This window comes from Triticum aestivum, chromosome 2B (genome assembly GCF_018294505.1).
Source record: "Triticum aestivum cultivar Chinese Spring chromosome 2B, IWGSC CS RefSeq v2.1, whole genome shotgun sequence".
Classification (NCBI taxonomy): domain Eukaryota; kingdom Viridiplantae; phylum Streptophyta; class Magnoliopsida; order Poales; family Poaceae; genus Triticum; species Triticum aestivum.
The window spans coordinates 9,888,009-9,893,759 of NC_057798.1; positions in this window are offsets into that span (position 1 = coordinate 9,888,009).

The window sequence follows — 5,751 nt, forward strand, 5'->3', positions numbered from 1 at the left end:
AATTGCAGTCGCATTTTTATGAATCACCATAATTGGAGTGGAATTTATCTAATTTGTTTTTGAGACGAGAGTAGAGTGTCAACTGGGCTGTGCGGGACACTCTGGCCTGTCTAGACAGCCTTTTCTTTTATGTTTACCACAGACCAGCCCATTAGTTTTTTTCTTTCTGAAAATGGCTAGCCTAGTTTTTTTGTGATTTGTCAAGTAAGTCGCTTTATCAGGCCTGTTGGGCTGCAAATCTTCTTTTAAGACGAGGAGAGCTTCATTCGGTTGGCAGAGAAAATGGCCTATCAGTAATGAGAAATGGGTTGTACATTTTTAAAACACATCAAACCGGCAATTAGTTTCAAATATCTTTTTTTTCACTTCGAGATTTTAAATTGCATTGATTTTTATGCGTGGACAAATTTTTGGATTTTATATTGATATACATTTATTTTTAAAATCAGTCTGAATGTGACTCGAAATTTTGGGATTAAAAACAGTTCAGACCGCACCAACATATGCAAAATTTCGTATAATTTTTTAACCGTGGCCACAATATGGGCTGTAATGCTAACAAAAAGAATATGGGCTCCAAAAAAACCCATAAGAATTAGCAAATGGCCTGTAAATTATTTGAAATAATGGCAGATGGGCTGTATGCAGTTTTCCATAGATTTGAGGCTTTCCTAAAAAAAGGTTGACGCACAAGCAGTGACTGTTGGATGTCCATCCAACGGCCGTCATGCTTCTTCAATCTCTGCTCTTCCTGTTCCAGCTGCTCAGACAAGCGCCGGCGGGACTGCCTGCTCCCTCCTCCCTGCGGCTGGCTGTGCTGCAGCGCAAGCCTCACCGCCCCACCGTACTCCCATCACTGGGCTAGCCATCCCTCTACTCACCCACACCTGCTGTTATTCTCCGGCGACGGCAGACGAACCAGTAAACCCTCGTACAGTCGTAATTCCCTCCGCGTGGGAAACAACTGCCGAGTCTTCCCTGGCTCCGTGTCGTTCCCTTCCTAGGCCTCGCTGTCGTGCACCGCCCTGGTGCTCTCGGTGTGGCATGGTCAACATGGTCAACGACCGACATGCATCTGAAGTGGATTGTACGTGGAGAGGCTGACAGCTGGGTCCACGGCTGCACGCAAGGAAATGTCTCCTTATTACGCGCAAAATAATGATTCCTCCACCTGACATCTGGGACCCAATGAAAGGGCCTCTGTATTTCGCGAAAAAAATGTTACCGCCGCTGACAGCCCGGACCCACCAACTATATCTTCGCACGCAAGGAAGTGCCTCCTTATTACACAAAAAAATGAATACTCCCCCTGCTAGCTGGGACCCATTATAGTGGGCCTACTAAGTTGACGGGGATAGAGGGCTTTGTCAACTTAGTCAATATGCACGATTCTAGCTTGACTGACCGTATGATGTCCATGCAACGACCGTAGTGCTTCTTCAACCTCTTGTCTTCTTGCTCCAGCCGCCCAAAGCAGCGCCGGTCGTGCCGCATGCTCCTGCCTCCCATGGCCTGCTGTGATGCCGCGGAGGCCTCACCGCCTCCTACTACTCCCACTGCAGGACATGCCATCCCTCTACTCACCCACTTCCCCTATTATTCTGCGGCGACGGCAGCCTCACACTGCAGCCGGACCAGTGGACCCTCGTACTCCTCTCCACGTGGGCCTTCACTGCCACGTCTTCCCCTGCTCCGCGTCGTCCCCTTCCTAGGCCTCGCCGTCGTCCACCACCCTGGTGCTCTCAGCGCGGCGTGGTCAACGTGGTGAAGGAACGACTTCCATCGGACATGGACTGTATGTGGAGAGGCTGACAGCTGGGTCCATGGCCGCAGCAAGGAAGTGCCTCCTTATTACGCGGAAAATAATGATACCTCCACCTGACAACAAGGACCCACCGGACGGGCCACCGTATTTCGCCAAAAAAACGTTTCCCCCTGACTGCTGGGACCCACCAGCTACATCTTCTTACCAAGGAAGTGCGTCCGGGCAAAAAAAAAGATTCGCCCCCCTAACTGTTGGGACCCACCAGCTACATCTTCGCATGCAAGGAAGTGCGTCTGAAAAAAAATGATTCGCCCCCCTGACTGCTGGGACCCACCAGCTACATCTTCGCACGCAAGGAAGTGCCTGACAGTCGGGACCCACCTGGTCGAAGCGTACGTAGCATTGTCATTCTGGTCGTGAACGTGTACGTACATACTAGTGGATGTAGAGGCGCGCACGTGTCGTAGTAGAGGCACGCACATGTCGTAGTAGAGGCGCGCACGTGTCGTAGTAGAGGTGCGCACGTAGCATGTACACGTACATACAGCGGCCAGGGTGCAGGAAAGAAAATACGGCCACGTACTTACATACGGGCGGGGTCTCGAACGCCTACTCGCGCATATATACGTGCGGCCAGGGCTCGTGTACATGGCTGGGTCGGAACGGACAAACATCGTCGTCGTCGTGTTCATGGGGAGCCAACCGGCTGGGTCGGAACAGAATGCGTGGTCGTGTTCATCGGGAGGGCTTGGATGGAACAGGCGATGGAAACGAGGCCTGGCGTACCGCAGAACGGAGGAAATGGCCTTGTGTTCGACCGGCCACGTTCGAAACGGGATCCTGTTCATCGGGAGGGGTCTGGCATACCGCTAAACGGAGGAAACGGACCTCCTACGGTCGAAACGGGGGTCCTGTTGATCGGGAGGGGTGTGGCATACCGCAAAACGGACGAAACGAACTTGTGTTGGAGCGCTACAGTCGAAACGGGGGTCCTGTTCATCGGGAGGGGTGTGGCGTACCGCAAAATGGGACTCCACGGGTTACTGTTCATCTCCACCGTCGACTTCCTCCAGCCTCCACCTGCGATTGTTCATCCACCATCGACCTCCTCGAGCATCCACGGGCCCCTGTTCATCCAGCCTCCACCGCGCGCTACTCCACCGGCTACTGTTCAACCACCCCTCCACGGGCTCCTGTTCATCCACCCCTCCACGGGCTACTGTTCGTCCACCCCTCCACCGTATACTGTTCATCCAGCCCTCCACACCACGGGGTCCTGTTCATCCAGAGGCAATGCCACGGGGTCCTGCATCCACCCTCACCGCTCACTGTTCATCCACCCCCCCCCCCCACAATGCTCATTGTTCACCCAATCGATTGGCTTCAGTTAGCAGCAGTAGCAAAGGAATCGATCGCTCTGGTTCAGTAACGCGTAGCCTGCAGTGCAATTGCTCGGGTTCAGTTAGAGCCCAACGCCTCGCTCCGGTTCAGTTAGAGCCAACGCCTCGCACACACACGCGTACGTGTACGAGAGAAACGCGCATCGCTCGGCCCCCGACCACCCACCGTAACCGGGAACTCCCCAAAATTTTCCTCGCCCTTGGTTCTACCTCGGTTTTTTCCGTGATGGACGGCCCAAAGAATGTCATGCAGCTGCGTCTCTGGCCCGCCCAGGACGAAAAGCCCATTTTATGTCATGATTTTTTGTCATAGAAGTAGGAGCCCACCACATCTATGATCATACCGGGTTTTGTCACAATTATTGTCATAGAAGAGTCATATGTATGACAGAAAAAAAAATTCGTTCGACCCAAAATGTCACGGATGTGTCTTTTTTTTGTAGTGCATCCGGCGCTGGGACATCAACCAGGAAGACTCCGGCGACCCTGGTCGGCGAACAAGATGGGCCAAGTACAGTCAGTACAAGGCGCCTCAAGACCAGCATGCTGCGGCACACTAAACTATGATGTTTCGGCCACCGAAGCCGAAAATGACGAGGTGCAGATGGTGGCCATGGCGCCGTCGGCAGGCGACCATGCAAGACCCACCGTTCTTGACAGAGACGATGAGAAAAATAAAAGATGGCTACACCCGTCTCCCCCTCCCTCGCCGCTCGAAGCGACTCCAGGGTCCCCGCGGCTAGACAAGAAAGTTTGTACCCCAATCCCCACCCCGATGTAATCGAAAAATAACCTATGAACCCTAGTAGCCGTTGATATAGAATCGATTCATGGAAATCCTCCGCCCCCGATATGCATGTTCAAGCCCCTACCTAACTCTTCAATCGCGTGCTCTAATCTAATCTAGCCCGATTCGAAAGAAGTTAATCTACAGAGAGGACGAGGACTTACCGCCATGGCCGATGCGCTCCGGTGGAGGTCAGTAGTCGCTCCGGTGGTTGCCGCCGTCTTGGATCGATTCGCACTAGAGCTCCAGTGGTCGCCGCCGCCGGTGTGAGTGGGAAAGATGGGAGAGAGCGGTGAGGAAGGGAGGTGAGGGTAATTTATGACAACGCGTCTGGAAACTGGTGGCCAGACGCGAGCTGAGCCGAGCCGAGTCGGGTGCTCGGGCGAGCCATAGAAAGAGGCCAAGTCCAAACATGGTTCCCTTTGCTGGAATTTTGTCTATTTTGGGCTACCCCCAATAGCAGTTTTAGAAATTCCTAATAAATCCTAGAGGTCCACGCAGCCCATTCGTGCAAGGCAAGAGGTGGAACTAAAGTTAGTCTCACATTGCTAGTTTGGTGGGAGTTGGACCTACTTATAAGGGAGGATGTTTCCCCACATGTATGAGCATGAGAACAAGAGGGAGATTCACGTGCGCTCCTCCTCCGTCGCTCGCCTCGCCACGCCATGCCTCGTCACGCTGTCTCCCTCTGTTGCTTTTCCTCCCGTCGCAGCCTGTTCGCCTCTTTCTCCTGTGCCTATATAAGAGAGGCTGCTCATAGTAGGCCTCCGAAACTGCACCTCTTTGAGTCCTATACGGGAGAAGGGTGATACTTCTTCGTCACGGACGCCCCGGACTCCGACGAGTACTTCTGTGATGTCGACAACCTCTTCGACGGCGTGGCTGGCCCCAAGACTACGGCTTCCGTTGTTGTACCATACATTCTCATGCTCTTTCTGTTTGGTGTTCGGCCACATCTTCTTGCTATAGTGTCTCCTCTAGATATGTTTGGTTCTAGTTCATATATTCAGATGCTATTTACCTTCTCTCTATTGGATTTCATGACTTGTTTTATCTCTGCTACAATAGTCATGTTTTATCTACTATTTCCGTTAATAAAATCAAATGGTAAATTCCTCATATTTCCAACAATCCAAAAACCTTATTATAGGCAATTTACCCCGAGTGGTTTTGCTGCTTCCATGAGACCTCCTATGTTTGAGGGTATCCACTATAAGAGGTGGCGCGTGAGAGAAGTCTTATGATTTCAAACCATGAGTTGCTATGACGCCACTCTTGGCAAATCTGAAGGAGATTATGATGCTCAACAGGAACAAGCTTTTCAGAAAATGGATACCCTGTTTAAGGCTACTCTTTGGAGTGTTCTTGGTGAGAACATAGTTGATGCTTATGCGTCAATTGATAATGGAAAAGATATGTGGGATGCACTCGAGGCCAAGTTTGGGATCTCAGATGCCGGCACTGAGCTGTACATCATGGAACAATTCTATGACTACAGGATGAGTGAAGAGCGCTCTGTGGTTGAGCAAGCTCACGAGATACAGTCATTTGCTAGAGAACTTGAGCACTTCAATTGTATGCTACCGGACAAGTTTGTTTCTGGAGGCATCATCACTAAGCTTCCTCCTTTGTGAGGAACTTTGCTACCTTACTGAAGCATAAGAGGCATGAGTTTTCTGTTCTGGATCTCATTGATACTCATGATGTGGAAGAAAAGGTGAGAGCAAAGGACACATGTGCTCGAGGTATTGAGGGAGGATCTAGTTCCAATCCGGTACAGAATAAAAATTCCATCTCCA